The sequence below is a fragment of the Hypanus sabinus genome, chromosome 11 (assembly GCF_030144855.1).
Source record: "Hypanus sabinus isolate sHypSab1 chromosome 11, sHypSab1.hap1, whole genome shotgun sequence".
Classification (NCBI taxonomy): Eukaryota; Metazoa; Chordata; class Chondrichthyes; order Myliobatiformes; family Dasyatidae; genus Hypanus; species Hypanus sabinus.
The window spans coordinates 15157503-15169555 of NC_082716.1; positions in this window are offsets into that span (position 1 = coordinate 15157503).

Below are 12053 nucleotides of genomic sequence, written 5' to 3' on the forward strand. Positions count from 1 at the left end.
ACTTTCTCAAACAACAGGACAGTATGAGCTATCCCCCAATCATCCAGCATCTGACCAGTGGCTAAGGATGTCTTTAATAGCCCTGCCAGGGCCCCAGGAATTTCTACATTAACCTCCAAAGGTCTGAAGGGTTTCTTGTCAGGCCCTGAGAATTTATCTACCCTGATTGGCCTGCTCCTCCTCTATTTCAGATACAGACCAGGACCTCACTGCTCTTTTGCTTCAACACTATAATCTAAATATGTCTCCCAGGGATTGGCTAACAGACAGAAAATGAAGAACAGGCATAAAATGGAGTTAGGAGGCTGTGACTCATGTGCTGTCTTAGTGATTGGTGCTGGTACTGTATCTCTTTCAGTGATTTAGATCAGAGAACCAGGTGTAATATACCCAAGTTTGCTCCTGATAAAAAGTTGGCTAAGAATGTGATTTATGCCAAGAGGCCAAGAGGCCTGAGAGAAATATAGATAGAATTTAGATGTCTAGCCAAAGGGTGGTAAATTTGTGGGATTTGAGGCCAAGTTGTTGGATGTATTTAAGGCAGAGATTGATGGGTTCTTGATTAGCCACGGCATCAAAGGTTATGAGGAAAAGGCCGGGAACTGGGGCTGAGGAGGAGGGAAAAAAAGGATCAGCCATGACTGAATGGCAGAGCAGACTTGCTGAGCCAGATGGCCTAATTCTGCTCTTGTTTTATGGTCTTACGGCAGACTTATGGCAGATGAAATACAGTACAAGGTGGAAAATGTGTAGTCATCCATTTTGATGCAGAAAGTGGACAGAAGGGGTATCTTTTAAGTGCTGAGACAGTGAAATGTGCTATTGTTCAGAGACCTGGGTTCACAGTACCTAAACTATTGAAAATTAATGTGCAGCTAAAGCAAGCAAATAACAAGGCAAACAATATTTAGTCCCTATTGCAAAAAGATTTCAGTTCTTTATTACAATTATGTTAGGTAATTGGTTTCTTATTGCCCGAGGTGCTGAGCAAAAAACTTTGCACACCATCTGCACACAGTGGTCCCTTTATTAGGTACGCCTCATTACTGCCAATATCTAAACAAGCAATCATGTGCCGGCAACTCAGTGCATAAAAACATGCATAGATGGTCAAGAGGTTCAGTTTTGTTCAGACCAAATGTCAGAATGGGGAAGAAATGTGATGTAATTGAGAATGCTTGATAGTTCTGTTGCTGTTCATTTTCATGCCTCGTAACACATCGGGGAGCATTTTTGCCTTTTCATAGCATTTGACTGTTCTTTATGAGGTCAAGTTGCTAGCTCGATGCTCAGCCCAGCTTAAAGTAGATGGGCAACAGCAGCAAACTGAGAAGAGGGTAACTGATCTGGAAATGTATTGTGTAGAATTTAGAATAATGTGAGGTGATTACTGAAGAATTACAATCTATTCTTAGGGATGGTATTTCCCCTCTCTAACTTGACAGAGGCGTACAAAATGATAAGAGGCCTAGATCGGGTGGATAACAGAGACTTTTCCCCAATGTAGAAATGGCTAACATGAAAGGGTGTAAATGTTAAGAGACTAGACGGAAGTATACAGGGGCAGGATGTCAGAAGTAAGATTTTTATACAGACAGTGGTGAATGCATGGAGCAAGCTGCCAGGGGTGGTGGTAGAGTCAGATACATTTGGGCCATTTAGGAAACTCTAAGATAGGCACATGGATGAAAGAAAAATGTAAGGCTGTGTAGGAGGAAAGGGTTAGATTGATCTTAGAGTAGGTTCATTGATAATCGCAACATCATGGGCTGAAGGGCCTGTACTGTGCTGTAATATTCTATATTCTAAGATCTATATAGAACCAAGATTCAGTCTCAAGATAAGGTAAATTGGAATATTGGTAATTTGCTGTTATTATTGTCACGTATACTGATGAACAGTGAAAACTTGCCTTGGATAAGGTCCAGGCAGATTATTTCATAGGCGCCATGGTAACGGAGGTGCTAACACGATGCTATTACAGCTCAGGACGTTGAAGCTCAGATTTCAATCCTGATGTGCTCTGTAAGATGTTCTCCTCCGAGTGCTCAGGTTTCCTCTTACAGTCCAAAGACATACAAGCCAGTGGGCAATTGGTCATTGTCCTATGATTAGGTTAGGGTTAAATCAGTGGGATGCTGGTGGCACAGCTCGAAGAGCCAGAAGGGCCTATTTCATGCTGTATCTCTAAATAAATAAAAATTATAACAGTGCTTTGAGATTGTACAAGTATAACAACAGTTACAGAGAAAGTGTGGTGTAGGTGGACAATAGAGTGTGGGGTCTATATTATAAATAGGAACTAGACCCGTCTAAGAAAAGGGAATCAAATTTTTTGTGACAGAAGTAGGTTTAGAAAGGTTAAAAAAAGGGATATTGTGGCTATCCTGCAGTACGAGTTAAGTCCGATGAGGCAGGAACCAGATTTTGCAAGGTAGCTTTGCAAAGGAAATAAACTAACTTCTGTCTACTTTTTCCTCAAACTCGTCCTCTAATTTTCTAAGTCCAAATTTACAATTTATTTTTCTTTCTCTATCCTGAATCTTTGCTCAGCTCTGCTCCACTCTGACCAATATATGTAAACATACCACAGAGGTAACTCTGTGACACTCTGGTTCCAGTAGGAACACACCCTCCAGCCCTGCCAAACGTGGAAGATTGAAGTGCAAGCCCCCCAAATCCCCCTGTTTGTGTGGATGCTGCGAGATTTGTTACCCTGTTACAAGTAAGGACCATGAAATAACAGACAGTTACCTCATCCAATTAAAAGATTTAGCTTTAGAATTCTTAATTTGACTAAAGGGTTAAGAACAGAAAAATTTAAAAAAACAGAAAAAGGACCAGTTTATTGAAACAATCTAATGTGCACAAGTTGGGGCTCACGGCTTCCCCTTTGCTGATCCTCTTTCAATCTCCGTGGGCTTCATCGAATCATGGCCCCGCTCTGGGTTCACTCGTATGATCTCTTCTCTCCAGCAAATTCTCTCTTCTCCCCCAACAAAGCCCCAAGCCCAACCTTAGTGTCCTTCACCAGAGAAACTTTCCTAAATCTAACCATCGTAACTGACTGGGATACAATTCTCTCATCTCTTATCTTTAACAGTAACCCAAACAATCAACGTACACAGAACAGAACAGAATACCAGAGAAAAAAATATGAACCATCTGAACCAACATAACCAATGCTGCACAGTTTATGTTGTCTCTAGCCCTGCTGAGTTACAAGTGAACAGGTCTCACCTTCCCCAGAACAGGCACCAATGCCCCAAGTATCTGCAACCTTCACACTTACATCAGTCATCTAGTATGTATTCAGGTCTGCTATCTGTTGTGTATTTAATATATCAGTAATATTGTAAATAAATTGTTTATTTAAGCATTCTTTGTTGTCTATATAATCCAATAATGGTTATATATACAAAGTATATGAATAGCAAATGTCATTACAGCACCTCAGTTAAAGTGAAAAAGAAGTTAGATTTGTATTCCAGGCTCTTCATGCTTTCCATTCCAGTTAGTTTGATGTTTTATAGCTACAATATATAGCACAGGTGACAAGAAAGTTTTAAATGAGCCTGAGACATCTCCCTGCCTGTTGAAGTACAACGAGACATTCCAGTTGAAAAAAAAAGGCAACACGAAATGGTCGAGTAAAAAAACAGCACAGCACATGCATCTTTGGGAAAGGACAGAAACAAAAAGGCAGAAAACAGAAGAATTCACAGGTTCATAAACAGTGAGTACCAGGTGATAATAATCACAAAAAAGAGCAGAAGTATTTGGCTACATTGGAAAGATTGACGTGTCTGATCACAACAGATAATTTAATATTGTATATTGAGAAGATTGTGCAATATTTTAAAGCAAATGGAATGGCCTGTGAGAAGTGGATACCAATTCTGCTGAGTGCCTTTGATTTAAAAGCATACACTTTGCTTAGAAGTTTGACTGTTTCTACCAAAGCAGCTGAAATGAGCTTTGCTGATATCATGAAAGTAATGTGGGAACATTTTGATGGAATAGAACATAGAATAGTACAGCACATTACAGGCCCTTCAGCCCACAATGTTGTGCCGACCCTCAAACCCAGCCTCCTATATAACCCCCCACATTAAATTCCTCCATGTACCTGTCTGGTAGTCTCTTAAACTTCAATAGTGTATCTGCTTCTACCACTGACTCAGGCAGTGTATTCCACGCACCAACCACTCTCTGAGTAAAAAACCTTCCTCTAATATCCCCCTTGAAAATCCCTTCCCTTACCTTAAAGACATGTCCTCCTGTACTGAACAGAGGTGTGCTGGGGAAGAGACGCTGGCTATCCACTCTATCTATTAGTATCTTCTACACCTCTATAAAGAATAAAGACCTAACTTCCTTAATCTCTGATCATAATACATACACTTTAAACCAGGCAACATCCTGGTAAATCTCCTCTGTACCCTTTCCAATGCTTCCACATCCTTCCTATAGTGAGGTAACCAGAAATGGACACGATACTTCAAGTGTGGCCTAACCAGAGTTTTATAGAGCTGCATCATTACATCACGACTCTTAAGCTCTATCCCTCGACTTATGAAAGCTAACACCCCATAAGCTTTCTTAACTACCCTATCTACCTGTGAGGCAACTTTCAGGGATCTGTGGACATGTACCCCTAGATTCTGCTCCTCTACACTACCAAGTATCCTGCCATTTACTTTGTACTCTGCCTTGGAGTTTGTCCTTTCAAAGCGTATGACCTCACACTTCTCCCGGTTGAATTCCATCTGCCACTTCTCAGCCCACTTCTGCATCCTGTCAATGTCTCTCTGCAATCTTCAAGAATCCTCTACACTATCTACAACACCATCAAACTTTGTGCCATCTGCAAACTAGCCAACCCAACCTTCTACCCCCACATCCAGGTCATTAAGAAAAATCACCAAAAGTAGAGGTCCCAGAACAGATCCTTGTGGGACACCACTAGTCACAACCCTCCAATCTGAATGTACTTCCTCCACTACGACCCTCTGCCTTCTGCTAGCAAGCTAATTCTGAATCCACCTGGCCAAACTACCCTGGATCCCATGCCTTTTGACTTTCTGAATAAGCGTACTGTGTGGAACCTTGTCAAATGCTTTACTAAAGTCTATGTAGCTCACATTCACTGCACTACCCTCATCTATATGCCTGGTCACCTCCTCAAGGAACTCTATCAAGCTTGTTAAACATGATCTGCCCTTCACAAAACCATGTTGACTGTCCCTGATCAGACCATGATTCTCTAAATGCCCATAGATCCTATCTCTAAGAATCTTTTCCAACAGCTTTCCCACCACAGATGTAAGGCTCACTGGTCTATAATTACCCGGACTATCCTTACTAACTTTTTTGAACAAGGAGACAACATTCACCTCCCTCCAATCCTCCGGTACCATTCCCACGGACAACGAGGACATAAAGATCCTAGCCAGAGGCTCAGCAGTATCTTCCTTGTCTCGTGGAGCAGCCTGGGGAATATTCCGTCAGGCCCCAGGAACTTATCCATCCTAATGTAGTTTAACAACTTCAACACCTCCTCTCCCTTAATTACAACATGCTCCAGAACATCAACCTCACTCATATTGTCCTCATCGTCATCAAGTTCCCTCTCATTGGTGAATACCAAAGAGAAATATTCATTGAGTACCTCATTCACTTCCACGGCCTCCAGGCACATCTTCCCACCTTTATCTCTAATCGGTCCTACCTTCACTCCTGTCATCCTTTTGTTCTTCACATAATTGAAGAATGCCTTGGGATTTCCTTTACCCTACTCACCAAGGCCTTCTCATGCCCCCTACTTGCTCTTCTCAGCCCCTTCTTAAGCTCCTTTCTTGCTAGCCTATATACCTCAATAGTGCCATCTGACCCTTGCTTCCTGAAGCTCATGTACGCTGTCTTCTTCCACCTGACTAGACTTTTCACCACTTGTCACCCATGGTTCCTTCACCCTACCATTCGTTATCTTCCTCACCGTGACAAACTTATTCCTAATATCCTGCAAGAGATCCTGAAACAGTGACCACATGTCCATAGTACATTTCCCTGCAAAAACATCATCCCAATTCACACCCACAAGGTCTAGCCTTATAGCCTCATAATTTGCCCTTCCCCAATTAAAAATTTTCTTCTCCTCTCTGAATCTATTCTTTTCCTTGACAATACTAAAGGCCAGGGAGCAGTGGTCACTGTCCCCCAGATGCTCACACACTGACAGATCTGTGACCTGACCTGGTTCATTACCTAATACTAGATCTAGTATGGCATTCCCCCTAGTCGGCCTGTCAACATACTGTGACAGGAAACAGTCCTGGACACACTTAACAAAATCAGCCCCATCCAAACTCTTGGAACTAATCAGGTGCCAGTCAATATTATGGAAGTTAAAGTCACCCATGATAATAACCCTGTTATTTTTGCACCTTTCCAAAATCTGCCTCCCTATCTGCTCTTCGGTATCTCTGATGCTACCAGGGGGCCTATAGAATGCCCCCAATAGAGTAACTGCTCCCTTCCTGTTCCTGACTTCCATCCATACTGACTGAAAAGAGGATCCTGCTACATTACCCACCCTTTCTGTAGCTGTAATAGTATCCCTGACCAGCAATGCCACCCCTCTTCCCCTTTTCCCCCCTCTCTGTCCATTTTAAAGCACTGAAATCCAGGAGTATTGAGAATCCATTCCTGCCCTGGTGTCAGCCAAGTCTCTGTAATGGCCACTACATCATAATTCCATGTATGTATCCAAGCTCTCAGTTCATCACCTTTGTTCCGGATGCTAAAGTACACACACTTTAGCCCTCCTACCTTACTACCTTTACACCCTTTATTCTGCTTCTCTTTCCTCAAAGCCTCTCTATATGTTAGATCTGGTTTTACTCCATGCACTTCTTTCACTGCTCTATTACTCCGGGTCCCATGCCCTTTGCAAATTAGTTTAAACCCTCCCAAACCATGCTAGCAAACCTACCTGCAAGGATATTTCTCCCCCTTGAGTTCAGGTGCAACCCATCCAATCTGTGCAGGTCCCACCTTCTCCAGAAGAGATCCCAATGATCCAAAAATCAAAAACCCTGCACCTGCACCAACTCCTCAGCCACGCATTCAACTGCCATCTCCTCCAATTCTTATCATCACTATCACGTAGCACGATCCGAAACCATTGTTGATGCAATATACTTTAAGTTTCAGAAGTGAATCAAAAGGAAGCGGAGTCCATTCCAGCATATGAGGCTGAATTGAAGAGGTCGTTGGAGCATTGCCAGTTTGATAAGAAGATTTACAGGAATGTTGCCAGGTCTGGAGGACTGAGTTATAAGGGAGGATTGAATAGGTTAGGACTTTATTCCTTGGAACTGAGAAGACTGAGAAGAGATTTGAGAGATGTATACAAAATAATGAGGGGTATAGATAGAGTAAATGCAAGCAGGCTCTTTCACTGAGGTTATGTGGGACTACAACCAGAGGACATGGGTTAAGACTGAAAGTCGAATAGATTAAGGGGAACACAAGGAGAAACTTCTTCACTCAGAGGGTCGGGTCCTGTGAGTGTGGGACGAGCTGCCACCACAAGTGGTTCATGGGAGCTCAATTTCAATGTTTAAGTGAAGTTTGGATAGGTACATGAATGGTAGGGGTGTGAAGAGCTACGGTCCCAGTGCATTTCGAAGGGAATATACAGTTTAAATGATTTGGCATGGACTGGATAGGCTGGAAGGGCTGTACCTTGCTGTACTTTTCTATGACTCTGTGACTCCAAAATTTACAAGGATGTTTCTGGGGCTTTAGGATCTGAGTTATTGGGAAAGGTTGAATAAGTTGGGACATTATTCCCTGGAGTGCAAGAAAATGAGGGGAGATCTCTTAGTGGCCTAGAAAATTATGTGGAGTATAGACAGGGTGAAGGCATGCAGGATTCCCCCCTTGAATTGAGTGAGATTGAACTAGAGGTAATTGGTTTAGGGCAAAAGGTGAAATATTTAAGGGGAGGGTGAGAGGATTATTCTTTACTCAGAGCGTGGTGTGAGTGTGAAATGACCTTCCACTGGTAGTGGTAGATACACGTTCAGTTGCAACATTGAAGAAAAGATGGGATAGGTACACTGATAGGAGGAGTCTGGATGGATATGGTGTGGGTTCAGGCAGATGGGACTAGACAAAAGGGCAGGTTGGCATGGACCAAATGAGCAGAAGGGCCTCTTCTGAATTGGGTTACTCTATAATTCCATATTGAAGATACACCTTTGTTAATGTTTTGTGTCAAAATACACCATAAACATTGACAAGTTCCCTTTTATCCTTCAAATTAAAACATCCAAATTAAACTCTTAAATTTTTATTAAACATGGGTTCCCATTCAGAAATCCTAGTTGACTCTAAATTACCATTATAATTATTTTCTAACTGCTTTTCTTTTTGCCACATCCTTAATAAGACATTCCAGTTTTTTGTCTACCGCTGATGTCTGGATTACCATCCAGTTTATCTGTTTGAACACAACGTGCACAGTCCTGCCCCGGCTGCAAAAGGAGGAGGGTTGGGCATGGGGCTAGCAATCCCATCCCACATAAACCCAATGGAACATCAACAGAAGCTCCAAAGACCTCATCCTTTTTAGTGCACTCCGAGGATGTGGGTGTCACTGTACAACCTACTTCTTCAACTATAAGAAGTTTTCTCTAGCAGAAAAAGTTTTAACTGAAGCTGAGAAGATGTTCAACAGAATCTTAGGCTTCATGTTCTGTTGTCTCCTGAACGTTTGCTTTCTAAACTGCTCCAGAGTAAAAGTGGTCAATAATGGATATAGAAACATTGTCATTGCTATCAATCCTAGTATCCAGTATAATCCCAAGCTTATTGAAAACATTCAGATGAGGTGGTGGCTGAAATTTGCATTGTTTTGTTTGTTGTTTGTTATTTGCATTGCACTTTACTGCTTGGAGTTTAGAATCTGGTGAGAGTTAAAGGCATATTTATGTTCTAACCTTCTTATTCTGGCTTTTTCTGTCTTACATTCCAGTCCAAATGGAGGGTCTCAGCCCAAAGCGTCAACTCTTTATTGCTCTCTACAAATGCTGCCTGACATGCTGAGTTCCACTCTGACTTTGGGAAGTGTAGGAGGAAAGGGTTAGATTGATCTTAGAGTAGGTTCATTTATCATCGCAACATCATGGGCTGAAGGGCCTGTACTGTGGTGTAATATTCTATATTCTAAGATCTATGTAGAACCAAGATTCAGTCTCAAGATAAGGTAAATTGGAATATTGGTAATTTGCTGTTATTATTGTCACGTATACTGATGAACAGTGAAAACTTGCCTTGGATAAGGTCCAGGCAGATCATTTCATAGGCGCCATGGTAACGGAGGTGCTAACACGATGCTATTACAGCTCAGGACGTTGAAGCTCAGATTTCAATCCTGATGTGCTCTGTAAGATGTTCTCCTCCGAGTGCTCAGGTTTCCTCTTACAGTCCAAAGACATACAAGCCAGTGGGCAATTGGTCATTGTCCTATGATTAGGTTAGGGTTAAATCGGTGGGATGCTGGTGGCACAGGTCGAAGAGCCAGAAGGGCCTATTTCATGCTGTATCTCTAAATAAATAAAAATTATAACAGTACTTTGAGATTGTACAAGTATAACAACAGTTACAGAGAAAGTGTGGTGCAAGTGGAAATAGAGTGTGGGGTCTATTTTATAAATAGGAACTAGACCCGTCTAAGAAAAGGGAATCAAATTTTTTGTGACAGAAGTAGGTTTAGAAAGGTTAAAAAAAGGGATCTTGTGGCTATCCACAATAGGGCAATAGGGCAGGAACCTGATTTTGCAAAGTAAATAATCTAGTCTGTCTGCCTTTTCTTCAAACTCGTCCTCTAATTTTCTAAGTCCAAATTTTCAATTTCATTTTCTTTCTCTATCCTGAATCTTTGCTCAGCTCTGCTCCTCTCTGAACTATAAATGTAAACATTCCCCAGAGATACCTGAGTGACAGTCTGGTTCCGTTGGCTGCGTAAGTCTAGGGAAGACGCCCTCCGTTCCCGCCAAACGTGGGAGATTATAGTGCAAGACCCCCAAATCCCCCTGTTTATGTGGATGCTGTGAGATTTGTTACCCTGTTACAAGTAAGGACCATAAAATAACAGACAGTTACCTCATCCAATTAACAGATTTAGGTTTACAATTCTTAATTTGACTAAAGTGTTAAGAACAGAAAAACAGAAAAAAAGAAAAAGGACCCAGTTTAATGAAACAATCTAATGTGCACAAGTTGGGGCTCACAGCTTCCCCTTTGCTGATCCTCTTTCGATCTCCGTGGGCTTCATCGAATCATGGCCCCGCTCTGGGTTCACTCGTATGATCTCTTCTCTCCAGCAAATTCTCTCTTCTCCCCCAACAAAGCCCCAAGCCCAACCTTAGTGTCCTTCACCAGAGAAACCTCCCCTAAATCTAGCCATCCTAACTGACTGGGATACAATTCTCTCATCTCTTATCTTTAACAGTAACTCAAATAATCAGCGTACACAAAACAGAACTGAATACCAGAGAAAAAACTATGAACCATCTGAACCAACACTGCACAGTTTATGTTGGCTCTAGCCCTGCTGAGTTACAAGTGAGCAGGTCTCACCTTCCCCAGAACAGGCACCAATGCCCCAAGTATCTGCAACCTTCACACATACATCAGTCATCTAGTATGTATTCAGGTCTACTATCTGTTGTGTATTTAATATATCAGTAATATTGTAAATAAATTGTTTATTTAAGCATTTTTGTTGTCTATATAATCCAATAATGGTTATATATACAAAGTATATGAATAGCAAATGTCATTACAGCACCTCAGTTAAAGTGAAAAAGAATTTAGATTTGTATTCCAGGCTCTTCATGCTTTCCATTCCAGTTAGTTTGATGTTTTATAGCTACAATATATAGCAAAGGTGACAAGAAAGTTTTAAATGAGCCTGAGACATCTCTCTGCCTGTTGAAATACAACGAGACATTCCAGTTGAAAAAAAAAGGCAACAAGAAATGGTCGAGTAAAAAAACAGCACAGCACATGCTTCTTTGGGAAAGGACAGCAACAAAAAGGCAGAAAACAGAAGAATTCACAGGTTCATAAACAGTGAGTACCGGGTGATAATAATCACAAAAAAGAGCAGAAGTATTTGGCTACATTGGAAAGATTGACGTGTCTGATCACAACAGATAATTTAATATTGTATATTGAGAAGATTGTGCCGTATTTAAAGCAAATGGAATGGCCTGTGAGAAGTGGGTGCCAATTCTGCTAGGTGTATTTGATTTAAAGGCATACAGTTTGCTTAGAAGTCTGACTGTTTCTACCAAAGCAGCTGAAATGAGCTTTGCTGATATCGTGAAAGTAATACGGAACACTTTGATCCAAAACCATTGTTGATTGCAATATGATTTAGGTTTCAGAAGTCAACCAAAAGGAAGCAGAGTACATTTCAACATATGAGGCTGAATTGAAGAGATCGTTGGAGCATTGTCAGTTCAACAAGAATATTTACAAGAATGTTGCCAGGTCTGGAGGACTGAGTTATAAGGGAAGATTGAATAGGTTAGGATATTCCTTGGAACATAGAAGATTGAGAAGAGATTTGAGAGACGTATACATATTAATGAGGGGTATAGATAGAGTAAGTGCAAGCAGGCTCTTTCACTGAGGTTAAGTGGGACTACAACCAGAGGACATGGGTTAAGGCTGAAAGGTGAATAGTTTAAGGGGAACACAAGGAGAAATGTCTTCACTCAGAGGGTCAGGTCCTGCGAGTGTGGGATGAGCTGCCACCACAAGTAGTTCATGCAAGCTCAATTTCAATGTTTAAGTGAAGTTTGGATAGGTACATGAATGGTAGGGGTGTGAAGAGCTACGGCCCCAGTGGATGTTGAAGGGAATATACAGTTTAAATGATTTGGCATGGACTGGATAGGCTGGAGGGCCTGTACCTTGCTGTACCTTTCTATGACTCTGTGACTCCAGAATTTACAAGGATGTTTCTGGGGTTT